The 15,133-nt window shown below is 37.4% G+C and overlaps 1 protein-coding gene across 2 annotated transcripts in view; it reads right to left on the bottom strand.

Annotated features, from left to right (window-relative positions):
• Nucleotides 1-15,133, bottom strand: part of Drgx (Dorsal root ganglia homeobox) — a 70,892-nt gene that overhangs the window by 37,723 nt on the left and 18,036 nt on the right. The gene's annotated exons all lie outside the window — the stretch shown is intronic.

Here is a 15,133-nt window from a genome sequence, read left to right as displayed (position 1 = left end):
ATATGTATAAAACGATAACGTAATTGATAATCCGGCGATTAAAAAAAAAAACGACACCCGAGCCATGTCAATGAAAATCAAGATTCGTTTCTTCGTCGACGGAATACATTAACGTGATGCCGAACCAGAAGCGAACGGGCGAGCTCCGAGAAGAAGAAGCAGCATCGACGGTGTGATTGAATTAATCTGTCAATTTGCCAATTACACGGATGAGTTTGTTTGGTGGCCGCGGCACGCGGGCGCGTCTCCGTTCATCGATCGCGAGCGGATAGGCGGTTGGTCGAATTCATGTTCTCCGCGCGTGTGCGTGAAATCGCACGGCGTGCGACGCACGTGCGTGCACGCGTGCATCACCGTCCTGCGTGCGTATATGCGTGCGTGCGTGCGTGCGTGCGTGCGTGCGTGCGTGCGTGCATATACGTAACCACGTGGCTCGGCGCACAGATTCAACGAGCTCAATTGGCGCACCGAACGCAGAAGAGAACGAGGAGGAGGAAGAGGAGGATCGTATTGATTCTCCGGTTACGCAGACTCGCGACAGAGCTACGTCGAGCCTGACTTCTCTGCCTCAAGCAAGAATCCCATCGGCCTCCACGAGATGCTGCGCGCGAAAAATAAAGCTTCCACAATCGCTCCTATACCGCGGGGGGTACTGCGAGCAGATGCAGGGGAGAGCAAACGTCGAATTCTCCAATATTCTCCGATATCGAGTCAGAAACACATATCTGATCTCACATCTTTCTGTAAATTACGTTGGTCTAGATAAAAATTGTTATCGACGCTATAATTTTTTTTCTTTTCACGAAAAACGCAGTTTGACATATCTTTCTGCGAGTTACGTTAGTCTGAAATGAAAATTCTTATTGCAACGTCGTTAACCTTTATCCTCAGAAAAATATGAATATTTTTATTTGCGATCACCTATATACACACGTATAATTTAGATTTACGTCGCAAAAGCTACGTTTAAGTTACCGATTTTTGCGAGAGAGTGCGAGATATCAAAAGCCCCAAGATGCCGCGGATCATCGCCACCCTATTGTAGGTCATTGCACGCAAGCACGCGGCATTATTGCATTTGCCGCGGCAAAGTTATATCAAGCCAAAGTTAGGTTTGTTCCGAGACGAGGTACCGTCGGTCTCGCGCGCGTCTGCGATGGAAAGAGACCGAGAGCGGATAGACTCCTAGGCGGTGTAATATCACTCGATGCGCGAACGGGGGACGAGGGAGGACAAGGAGGCGGAGGAGGTGGAGGGCCCGAAGCCGCGGGCTGCGAGAGGGAATAGGGGATGCGCAGTCGAGGGTTTCGTTTCCGAGCCCGGCTCCGAGCCCCGAGGGCACCATTTCCAGCGGAACCGAGAACGCGCGCGAGCCGGGACGCGGGGATCCCCGGATCCCGCCGCTATTCCAATTGCTTCCCTGTTTGATATGCGCCAATTTCGTCCAATATGTCACGCCCCTTAGACGACTCGATTCACCCGTACTCTCTGTGCGCCGGCGAGCTTGCGGTCGCCGTCTTTCTCTCTCATCCGGTCTGAGTAAAATACGAGACATCTTCTTGGAACATCTCTCGGTCTAAACGCAATTGTGGTTAAATTAAATATCAAATTATACTCATTGTCAGACTATGTGAATCATTATGCATACATGTATTAAAACAAAGTTTTTTTCTTAATTTAAAGTTGATAAAATCTGTTACAATTATTGACGCTGGGTCTGTAAGAGCCATTTAATTTCAAGAAATCGAAATAACTATTCGTATAAAAAGAAATAAATATTTTATATACATACATATATATATATATATATATATATATATAAATATATAATTGTAAATAAATTTAATAACAATAGTTGAAATTTGAAAGTGTAACATAAAGAGAATTAGAACATAACATTTTTTGACAAAGAGATTATATGTAATAAAGTGAGTATCAGAGACCTCGTCAACTTTGAAGGATTAATTTCTATTTTTTCTGATATATAATTCGCTGTTTTTAAATTATTTTTATACTCATAAATTCTACTTTTTGAAATGCTACAGCTTTTTCTTCTTTAATTGTTTCTTTTTCGTACTGATGTGGCCATATCTATACTTATGGTATCTCCGGCCGGCCGTACGCGAGGGAATCCCCGTGTGGGATGATCGCGGGTGGTCACGTGCTGCCGAGTGACCACTCGCTCTCTGCCTCAATGATACTCGTCGCGTCGTCACGTTTGAAGTCCATTTATATTATTTATCGCCCGGCTTTTCCGCGCAGGAAAGATCTGGAGAAAGGCGTCGACGAGATGTCCGGCACGTGTTTACTCAGCACTCTCTAACGTAAACGAATGGCTACAGGGTGACTACTGATCCGATTGCATCCGGGGCGTTTGAGTTAAATTATTAATCTTCCGCTTGATGATTGTATTTTTACTATTTAGATCTCCCTTTATTAATTTCACTCTTGATGCTCTTTTCACTATACGTATAGATCTTTCTTTATTAACGCAACCTTAAATTTTTGTAATTTAAGTTATCATACTTCAGAAAACATCACTAAGAGTATACAAATTTTATATGTAGATAATTATATGTAGTATACAAATTTTAATGTATATATAATTATATGTATATATAATGTATATATAATTTATATGTATATATAATGTATCATAATTATTTTAATTATAAAATAGTTTATTCAATTATATATGTATATATATATATATATATGCACATCAGTTTATTACGCTATACGTACATTAATATACACAATATATATATAATATATATATATATAAAATTTGTATAATAATCATTTTTTTGGACTGTGTTTCGCTAATGTATATTGTTAGTACTAAAAAGCTATATATAGTATACTCTCTAAAATTTTTTTGATCCCATGTCCTATTGAATACCTATTGAAAAATACCTATTGAAAAAGAGTGAAAACTCTTGAATAAGAGTGACAGATTTTCACTTTTTTTGGAGGGAGAAGGTGAAATTTCACTCTTTTGGAATGAGATTCACTCCAAGAAATTTAGAAAGTACGCATCGTAAAATTTTCTGTACTGGCAGTGCAATAATGTTACTTCAAAAGATAATATTTCATAAAACGTTGCTGCAATATTCCTAAGTCCGCAAAAATATTGCTGCAAATTTTCTGTACGGGTCAGTTGTGCCATTACATTGTTAAAAAGAAAGAAATTGTAAACAAGTAAGCATTTGCCGATACATTCACTAATAGCCTTCATGAATCATGCATCAGATATACCATTGTCGTGCATACATTATTCAACAGAATCGAACGACTTCTCGCTATATTTCTGTGAGATTCATTTTTACGAATCTGCGGCGTACGAGATAGTACGTGGAATTATCGTTCATTCAACCGTCCATGCAATCGTGCACGTGTATATGTATTTTTCGTACTTGTATCTTCCCACACAGCGCACTTTATCCTAGGAATGTTCAACGAATTTTGGGATAATCTTGTGGTATCCGTGAATGGTGTCAGTTATCCAACGGATATCCAGGGGATGTACAAGTGTCCGCATGATGTGAAATCTCACGGATGTCTTAGATGACATGGGATATTCAAAGAACTCCATGAAATATCATAAGTATGTAGGTATGTAGATATGTGTGTGCATATATATGTGATTATCTAAAATAAAAAGGAAACTTTTAAGATATCATATTATGGAAACGAGAAATAAAAGATTAATTTGAAATAATATATGTCACATCTTTATAATTTATATATTCTTAGGCGTTCGGAAACTTTACCCGAATACCTCTGTGTATCGTTTTGTCTTTGTTGTTCACCCAATAAACAAGAATAAGATGATACCTGAGTAATATTATCGAATATAGTCTTATTGTTAGTATAGCATTCAATATAATAAAAATCTTTGTAATGTTTTGCTGTACTCTGACTATTTCTTAGAACATTTCTTGGAGAACTGTGTTGTGTGGTGGAAGGATTTGAATATAGTAGAATTTTAAGATATTAATAGAACATCTTATGATATCCTATGATGTTTTACGATATTTTCTTGGGATATCCGTGGAATCGCTTTGTCAATATGAAACAATTTGGGATATCCTAGAATAAAATGTGTTGTATAGGTTATAATAAATCACTGCGGATTTGGCGTTTATCCCGATCACGTTGCAGTCCATTTCGTATTGGAGAGGTGATAAAGTTGCGCGGAGGGAACTGACAACGAGCGTGTTACGCCATTTGAGGACGATTCTGTGTCCGCACCGCGGTCGAGTTGCCAAATTCGCGACGTGCTTACAACTTTGCCGCATAGCGTATAAACCTCGTTCCGAGTAATCTCATCTCTTGCGAACTTCCCCAAGACTGGTAAAGATCGTTATGCAGTAAACATTTTTCTGCATCTTCCACGAGCGAAATTTACGTCGTTATTTTTACCTTTCTCTCACAATTCTGTTAATCTTTACCAGGACGCTCGTCTTATTCTCGTACGATGACGCCGTCGTAGAATGTGAATCATCATTATATCTCAAATGCAGAAAAATGTTTAAAAATAACATCTTTATTTAGAAAAAAAAATAGTTTTTTCTAATTTTATTTAGATTATACAAAATTGTTTTTTGACTCGTAGCTCGCCTTATTATTTGAATTTGCATTATATTTATTTCAATATATTTCTTATATTAACCTTCATGTGTATGAATTTCTTGCCGTAAAATATGACACTGTTTCAGCGTGGCTTCTCCTGTAAATATTAACGTGCTCAATATATTTTGTAAGAATTTTCACGATGGTCTAAATTTTACGAGTTTCATGTGTCAACTGTCGTTGACGCTTTGCGTATTTACGCAAAATTGATGATGATATTTTGCTGAAACGGAGAAAAAACGATTTTGTTGAAGTATCTAAAAATTTAGCTGGATACAGATCTGCAAAAATAATTATGTCGGACTATCAAAAGTAATTATATAGGACGCTCAAGTATAATGAGCAATGCTGTAAAAAAATTTGATATTCTAGCAACCAGCTTGAGCGTCCTACATAATTATTTTGATGGTTTAACAAAATTATTTTCAGATCTCTATCAAGCTAGATATAAATTTTTAGCAAAAATTTCGTTCCGTGCGTATGATGCAAAAATATTACGTTAAATCCCTCGCCAAATCACGGGCATTGCGATAACGACACGCCGAACGATCATAGCCACCCCCGGAGGCGGCGAAATGGATCCAGTCGTGAGGAGTGGCGCGGGCGCGGGATTAGATAGGGTAAAGAGAGGAAGCTCGTAAAGAAAGAAGACGCGAGAGGGGTGGAAGCAGTCAGTCAGGTAGAGAAGAAGCCGGGAACGTACCGAGAATGTATGTGAGATCCCCGTTACTCGGCTGGACGGCCGTCCAGAGAGCCCGAGCTCTTCGCTCCTTCCTGTACCCCCGCCCGCCCCCTCTTTCGCCCTTATACCGTAGTCACGGACTGTGTGCAACTCGCCCGGGCTCGCTCCTTCTGTATTATTGCCCGACCGTAAATTTCGCCCGGAAAGCGATTTAGCGAGGAAGCGGTAAGGATAAATCTTGAAAAAGTCGAAAAGCGTAAAACAGGAGCCGCCGCCGCCGCCGCCACCGCCGTCGCCTGCAGCCGTCGGAGGCTGTAGGGGGTAAACGGGGAGAAACGGGAGAAAAGTAAGGGGGACGAAAAGAGGAGTCTCGCGCTCCTTACCCCGATGTATACCGGGGTAAACCCCCGCGATCCTTGCTCTCTTCTCTCACCTACCCCTCACCTACCCCTCGCCAGCATCACCGCAATCGCTCCGTTCTTCCCGTGGTTCTCTCTCTTTTTTCCCCCCTTCGTTCGTTCTGCGCCACTATGCCCCGCATCTCCTTTCTCTCGGTCGTTTTCTGCCCCCGTGCACCTCAGGAAAGGATGAAAAGGAGGCGTGTCCGCGCGCGCGAAAAGCGCGTGTGTGCATTTCTCGTCCCGTAAGCACTCCTCCGCATTACGCTCTCTCTCTTTCTCTTTTTTTTTTTCTTTCTATATAGTCTGTCGCCTCCGCTCCCCCCCCCTCCCCCTAGAAAAAATTCACTTTCATTACGAGAATATACGCGGCATTTGTTTACATATGTTTAATACGTGGTCCATCGAGAATTTCGATTCGTGGCTCGGGCCTAATTTTCGTTGGAACTCGCGATTGAATAAAGATGAAGTGTCCTAGCTTTTTATATCCTTATCATCATTCATTTACAGGGAAAGAACGGTTCTGCTGAAGTATCTAAAAAATTTAGTTAGATAGATTTAAAAATAACTCTGTTTTGGACAAATAATTATGTCGAAATAATTATGTAAGACGCTTAAACTAGTTGTTAAAACTTTTTGCAGTACTGTCGACGTTTAAGCATTCTACATAATTATTTTGATGGTCCAAGAAAATTATTTCCAGATCTGTATCTACACTAGAAAAAATATTTTGTTCTATATAAATCAAAATTTTGCTGTGGCAATACAGAAATTCGGTTAAAATATACTGAATAAAAATTTTTGACTAAAATATATTATATGTATACCGAACAAAATTATAATTATTTTACAAACTTTAAATTGTTTAATTGGTATAAATAAATATTTTTGTTATTTACAAAGCAAGAAAATTTTATAAAAGCAACAAAATTTTTGTTATAGTATAAACAAAATATTTAGTTGCTGTTAAAAAATATCTCAATTGAATAGTTATATTTAAGGTACCACATTTTTTTTCTTTAACTGAACTTCTTGCATGATTCATCTTTTCTTTTTTTTTCTCTCCAACATAGAGAGAAAAGGAAGAAAGATGAACTATGCAACAACTTTAACTAAAAAGAATTATTATTAAGGGACTAATTAAAGAAAGACTATTAAGGGTGCATTTTCTTTGGGTTCGCATGCTGTATCATAATAATCATCATAATCATTACTATTAGATTTCATGTTAAAGTAGTTAATTAAACCTACTTTAAACAATGTATATTTCGCGATAGAATTCGAGACAGCTATTTATAATTTTATACAGAAAGGTATAATGCGAAAAATGAATAATCAGAATAATTATTAAATTTATAACTATAATGCTCTATTTTTATAAATATAAAAGACGCATCAAATATGAGCAGGGTGTAAATACATGGTCAATTATATATCATGGTGGAATAAAAATTGAAATCTATAAACGCTATGAATAGAGTCGTATCTATAAATTAGATAAGCAAACAAATTTTATTCATATATGAATGTCATAAATTAACTTAGGTATTCGATATCGTAGATATTTCTTATAATGCAAGAAATTTTTCTATGCATTTATAATTTGATGCATAAAATTATAAATAGAATTCTATTCCTAATTCTATCATGAATTATAACTCATGTAAAATAGGCTTGATGTAAAAAATAATGAAAATTGAAACACCTCGTTACTTTTTGAGTAACGATAACAACTTTTTAAAATCAGTACTAGTAAACGGTAACGAATTATTTTTCTAAAGTACTCTCTAAATCTGAATTAGTGGATAGTCACTAATTACCCAGTGACATACTTGGCACTGATAATCAGTGAAGTTCAACTAAAAAAGGAAGAATGTTTGAGCGTTATATAACTGATATCTGCACGTTAATTTTAATTTTCCAATATTCATTAAATTTAAGCACTAAAACAAGATCAGTTAGATCACATAACAAAGATTAGCTAGATTAAGGATCTCACATTTAATTCACTGATTACAGTGGCACACTTGGCACTGATATCGGTGATTATCCACTGATTCAGATTAGAGAGATTAACTTTTCTCAAGATCCTTATATCTCGACTGGCGAACAATTTCGGCGCGGAATAACCGCGCGATCGAAAAACGGCGGTCGGTGGGAAGCAGCAACGGATTGCGGGAGTCACTGGCGGCGGAATGCCGTTGGCGGTAAGTGAAAATTGCGGGCACTTTGATCCTCGCGAAACGACGGGTCCTCTCTTTCGCGTATTTTCTCTCTCTCTCTCTCGTTCTTTTTTTTCTTCTTTTTTTTGTCCCCGCGCGCAGCTTAATGCGATTTGCAAATTCGCGGCTCAACCATCGCGGTATCGTCAGCCCAGCCGGTCGGCCGACCGAATGAATAAATGATACGCGCCGATTCGGCCTATTGCGGCATTATCCGTCGTCGAATTCACTCCTGACGCGGGCAATTATTCATGTTCGCGTGGCGCCACTGCGATTAAAGGTCAATTTCGATCCCGACGTTCATGAGAGAGCGCGCGCGCGATGCAGAAGACACTTCTCGTAAACATTCCTTCCATTAAATCCGCCGGATTCGCGAACGCGGCGGCGACCGGCCATGGCTGGCCGCCATGATAGTCGTAATTAGATCTTTCTTCCTTTTCATTCGTCTTTCGTGTTCTGTGTCAACAATTCGTTGGTTTACGTATTAGATTGCGGTTAATCGAATTCGATCGTGATCAATATCTTAGGTGATATTGGCGGTGAATCTAATCGCGTACAAATATAACGTGCGTTTATAGATTGCGTGTTAAATCGGTTACCAAGAAATATCAATAAATGTATGTATGTTCATTATATCCATACGAAATATATACTGTTATATTTCTACTCGACCGAGAGGAAAAATTTGATATAATAATTTTGCGAATGAGAGAAATAGAGAAATAGAAAGGGAGAAAGAAAAAGAAAGATAGAATACAAGTGCTCTAATAAAAAAAAAATCATTAAACAGGGGAATAAAGATTTATTTAACTTTCATAATTTTGCATAAATAATAATTGCTCTTTCAGTTAATGATAATCAATAAACTTATTACTTTACTGTCATAGCTACATTCAAATAGTTTAAGAACGCGAACAATGACAGAAATATATCTCTAATTTACGTAAATTAGTACACAATTTACAAAAATACATAATAATCTGTATATACGAGAGTTTCTCTAAACTTATCAACAAAATTTCTCTTAAATAACTCGATTCAACGAAGTGATGTGACAGGTAAAAAGTGAACAGAAAATATAGACCATTTTTCTGATCGAATAAAAATATGTACATTAATATGTATATTAATAAACAAAATTATTCTCTTTTAATTTGATAAGAAACAAAAGTCCGCATCGAGAGACGCGTTACACATTTAAACGAGAAGGTAAAAAACGGATAATTTTTTTTCGTCGAGAAGGTAAAGAAAAAAAAAAAACCTACATTCTCGAGGCAGAATAGAATTGTTTTTTTCGCGCCGCGAGAAAGATCGGCTGGTAAAAATAAAGACGAGCGATCAAGCTGAATTGACATTGATATCGAAAGGTGAATCACGCACATAGAGAATGCACGATCCGGCCGGCCTCGCGAGCGTCCTCATCCTCCGTTTATCGCGGGCATACATATGCTCGTCTAGAGGAAGTCACCGCACCGTGCACGGCGTAGAATAAACGGTCAGTGACGCGCGGTAATGGCCGACATCCTAATCCTGGCCCCCTACAGCTTTAATGCCATACACTCCGCAATGATAATGCCGTGTGTGCTTTTTGTCATTACCAGTGCGAGCCGTCCTATCCCGTAATGAGCGCCGCCGACCGCAGTCCTCCTTGGACAGCTCGCTGGAAATTGCGAAAAGAATCCCCCCCCCCCCTCTTTACGTCTCGTCGTCTCAAAATTTATTTCACGCGGCTTTACATAAACTCGGGATAGAATTCCACTTTCTAATTCGACGCGTCTCTTATCTCCGCCGCGCGAAAGACCGCTTTTCCCTGTCAAGAAAATATTAGACAAGCAAAGTGCCTTTTATCGTTACGACTCTTTTCTTGTCTTCTACATCTCTCTAATTATAGCCGTTGATAATTTGCTTAATTTTACATCACTCGCGTGATTTTTTTTTTAACGTGTAAATTATTTATGTAAAATTTCTGACACCTCAATTTCATTGTTCTCTTAGATTGATAATATTCTACATTCTTTAGATAAAGATGAAAGTGCAACATTTTTTCAAATTGTGTAATTCATTTGGATTCGTTATAATAAATAGTATTCAAAACTTGGCGCGCTTTTCCGATTAATATATGATATTATAAAGAAAAACAATTAGATAGAAGAACTAATAGAAGAATTAATAGAAGAACGATTTTGCTGAAGTACCTAAAAATTATCTAGTTAGATATAGATTGGAAACAATTTTCTTGAACTATATCGAAATAATTATGTATAAGGAAGCACATAATGAGCAACTGATGCTGCAAAAAAATGTAATATTCTACAAGCAATAATTAGCTCGAGCGACCTAATTATTTTAACAGTTGAACAAAATTATTTTCAGATTTAGCCAAATTTTTAGATACTTCAGCAAAACCGTTCTTTCCAAAAATCTGATTATATAGTTTATTCAAATCTATGAAGAATCGGAAAAAAAACGCCGTGGATATTTATCGATCAGTCGCTCAAGAGCTCCATGTCGGGAAAAAATGTGCGGGTAGCTAGCGAGCGGTTATAACACGCATTTTGTCATCGTAAGAAGTGACGTCACAGGTCCTGACCCCCCTCATTCTCCCTTCTCCCTTGTTATATCGGAACGTCTGCGGGTTCGAGAGGAAGAAAACGGCAGAGGAAAGAAGGAGAGAGAGAGAGAGAGAGAGCAAAAAGAACGAGGAGAGCGTTACATACCCGCAGCTGCCGCCCCGTGGGCTTCCAACACACAATAATATCTAATTAATTTATTAATGAGGTTAACTTGGCAGGATTGGACGGCAGACAGCGCAAGCAGCGCGGCGAGCTCTCTTGGAGCAGTTTAGCGTTATAACGTCTTCTCCTCTGCCTCAACTCCTCGTCGGCGGAATGAATTAAGCTTAATCGGAGCGAAAGTGTCGGGCGCGTGTGCGAGCGTCCTCGAACAGGGCCGCATGGCCCTTCGCCCTTCTCTCAGCTCTCACGTCCTAGGCTAACAATTCTGTACCGTGCCGCTTAAGGCCGCTTATCGCGAACAGAAGCGACGTATAATCTCGCTGACAATAGATCTGTCTTTTATAGCTGAACTGCGTATAGCATACGCTCTTTACGCTTGAGACCGCATCACAGATTTTTCCATAACGCATAACGCATGAAAGAATCAACCAATCGAAGTTCCCCTTTTCCGTGAAATGGAAGGAAAGGAACGGTTCTGATTGGTTGATTCTCTTGATTCACTGTGGGTTATGCGTTATGCAGAAGTCCGTGCTTGCGGCTTTAAAAGTAAAATTATAAGTAAATATGAATGGATTTTTTTTATCGCTGCACTGAATTGCACCAGGACTTTCCTTTTTCCTTCTCTGCGAATGATCATACACTTCACTTTACTTTTAATACAAAGAGTATATATACACTAAATTCAGTTATAAAAATAACAGACCCTTTGACATTTGACAAATGCGAGAAGGATAATTCTAGTGCAGTCCAGTACAGTAAAAAAATAAACCTAAACCTGCTCCCATAATTCGTATAATAATATGTAGTAAGCCCTGTTATTTCAGAATTTCTTGTGCAATCACGAGGAATTTAGCACTAGGACGAACCAATCAAGTTTTTGAACCTCGTTAGATCAGCTTTAAATACGAAGGCGCGTCTAAAGTATCCAAAGTAGGCGTTATAGGTTGTATACTTAATTTATTATCTAACACACACATACCGGATGTGTTTATCTTTTATCCCTATCATCTTCTTTCCTTTCATATTTTTTTTTATCAACGATATCATAGATGGTGCAGTCCAGCGGAGCAGGGCATGGACCAAGAATCGTTCCGCGTTAAATTTCGACCGGGGCTTCTCCAACGGCAAGCTCCGGCAGTTCGTAGACAGCTGCCGCGTGGAGTCCCCGGAGGGATTCGCGGCGGCGGCGGCTGACGAAAACGAGCTCGGACAGCCGCCCTTACACCCATCATCATCGTCGGCCTCTTTTTCTTCGTCCATCCACCTCTCCTCTCCCTCTCTCTCTCTCTCTCTCTCTCGCTTTCGCTCTACCTCTATTCCTCCCTTACCTCCCTTACGGTTCGCAAAACCGTTCCCCGCTATTCCTGCCTCTCCGCTCTCAGCGGCAGTCCCGCAGTTATTACGTGACCATAAAGAGCAGTCGCTTTTCCGAGGACGATATCGTATTGCGCTTGTCGCGTCAAATTCCGAGATCGCACTTGATTCCGGAAGTAACGCAGAGAGGGAGAAAGAGGGACAGAAAATCCGGGACATGTCGGAACGACGGGACTGAAAGTCGCCGATAAAACGAAGGAAGAGAATTACGCTCGGCCGAGTAGCGACGAACGGAAGTTGATATTTCATTTAGGCGGATTTAAAGAGTTACGCGGCATAGTGATATAAGTTAGTTTTTCTTCATTCTGACGTACAAACGTTTATTAGAAAGAGAAGGAAAAAAAAGTTATAAGTACAATGCAATTATACAAGACCTGTTTTCTGCGAAAATTGATTCACGTCACTTTGCCGTCGAATCTTTCTAATCGTTATATAATTAATAGTGAGGGAAGTGCGGTCTTATTGATCGAATAACATCGATACTAATTCAATTTTTATTGAATAAAAACTATTATCTTTATGTTTAAAAAAATCAATTTCAAATTGGTCAGAAAATGTATTTTTTGAAAATAATGCGCGATATAAATGAAACATTCTGTAATATATTTGTATACAGTTTACATTACAATCTTTACATTACAATGATGTTTCAATTAGTAACTAAAATTGTGATCAACCGTTTAATAAGAACTATTGATATGTCATATTCATTTCCATATACAATTGCTATATTAATTATTAATTCATGTAAAATAACTGATTTTAATATATCACTCTCTTATTTCAAAAGTGACACAATTAAAAAAACGTGATTTTCGAGTTATTACGAATAAATAAGTAAATATTACCCTATCACATATACACACAATCATCAAAAGCGAATTAACCTAACTTCATAAAAAATTGTCAAAATTATCAATTTAAAAAGAAAAATTTTTTTAAATTGTCACAACATTACATTATAAAGAATGATTTTTTAACAATTGTGAAACAAAAATGAGACATTTAAACATATTAAGAACATATTTTTTTCACCAATATTATTTGATTAGTAAATAATTTATTCTGTCAAGTTGAAAAACAGTTTCCCTTTTTCTAAAAGTCTTAATTTTTTTAGAAAATAGAAAATAATGGCCATACCTAACGATCGAAGCTGAATCTTTTAATGTTTAAATAATTCAATGTGAATTTGTATAATATTATATATATGTACAAACATATTTGTAGTCATTTAAACTGTGCGCCGAAATTTTATCGGATTAAAAAACACAGTTAAATTACTGAAATAATATCACAATTAAATTTTGATGCTCAATAGACATCTAATAAAAGGATCTTAATATGCTGGATTTGTAAATTTATTTATTGCGAAAAATACCGTTGCAGTCGTTATGGTCATTATTTCCTGTTTCCTATTTGTTGAATTTTTAAATGTACGATCCAATAAGATTCTTATTGTTTAATTTTTTTACTTGTCACTTTTGAAGTGGAGGAGATATATGTTGGAAAAAAGAGACGAATTTTGGACGAATCTCGGGTTTTAATAAAATTAGACATTTTAATTACATGTTGTACGCCAATCACGTGTTGTGTACATTATGTAAAAAAAAATTCAGAATTAAATATGTGTAACCTGATAGTTGATATATAGTAGTATCGATGATGCACGTCTAGAACAGAACGCGCGGTCACCTGAACGTGCCGCAAATTCTAATCCTATTAGGGCAAAGTCTAGTTCGAACCTAAAACGGAATTATCGGCTACCCGGGTCTAATGCCGTAATTGCCATATATATCCCTGGATTATAATGTGATCGCTGACAAGTTTCCGCCATGATAATTTAAGCGCATAATTCTCAACAGATATACGTAGGGTCTTACTCTTAACAATACAGGCTTTAAATGGAGCATTGTATCCAGTGGCCAACTATAGCTATCATTTGAGACCCATCTGAAGGTTCCTACGTCTCTCTTTCAAAAATAATGTAACAATACTGAACGCTGCCAACTTCTATTTATCTCGCAATGTCTGTATAAAAATCAACTTGAATTCTTTGCCAAATGGCAAAGTAATCTGTTTAACTTCGATATACATTATTTATAGCGTTTCACTGCGATTGCATATTTTTTAATAACTTCCGATGTTTCAATATTTGAATAATCTCTATAAAGTCACAAAAAAAAAAACAACTGGATCAAAATAATTCTTTTTCCTTCACAGAATGAAATGTAGTCATTACTACTATTGAGCCTATTTTTTTATCATTTTTAATTTCGAATATCCCGGTAGTCTTCGTACTCTATCTCAATACATGATTACACACGTACATTAATCGCATCGCAAATTATTTATGGAAAATAGAACGGGGAACAAATCGCACCAATTTTCTACTCAAAGCTTTATTACGTCACGTACTAGTTCGCATACGGCACTTAATAGTTAATTTTAAAATAATTTGATGATAGTCGAAAGTTATTTTTAACATAATTTTCTGACTCATACGACAGTCGAATGCGATGCAAGTCCCGCGTGAACGCGATATAAAATAGCGTAGTATATAAGTAAGATGGATAAATAAATCTTTTTGCAAAGGGTTTTTCGAAATATAAAAATAAAAAAATATAAAAGAGAACGAATAATACTAATCTCATAAATACAATGAAAAATGAGATGTAAAATGATATTATATTAAAGAAATATTGCAATATTAAGCAAAGCGCGAAGAACAAAAGAAATATATCGATATCACATTTGTCTTCATTATTTAACATGATGACATAAATGCGTTTTATGGCACTCATTACGTTCATCCGCTCTACCCTAGCAGGCCACTTAAATGCGACAGGACAATTCCAATCGACTTTGAAACAGCGATCGAATTTAAACCTCTGGCGCATTAATAATTTCGCAGCGCGATTATCGTTAAGGCGTTAGTTACATGTAAAATGTAACCGCGCGTGCACGAGTTGAACCAAAATGAACAAGATGCATTTAATAATTATTTAATTTAGCTCACGATTTATGAGAAATAATCAATTGTTATCCGGAATAAAAGTTGTTCTCATTTTTTTTAAATAGATTTCTCCC

Source organism: Acromyrmex echinatior, chromosome 14 (assembly GCF_024713525.1).
Source record: "Acromyrmex echinatior isolate Ae372 chromosome 14, ASM2471352v2, whole genome shotgun sequence".
In the NCBI taxonomy this organism is placed as follows: Eukaryota; Metazoa; Arthropoda; class Insecta; order Hymenoptera; family Formicidae; genus Acromyrmex; species Acromyrmex echinatior.
The sequence above is the reverse complement of the archived record's forward strand: the minus strand, read 5'-3'. Positions and strand labels throughout refer to the sequence as shown.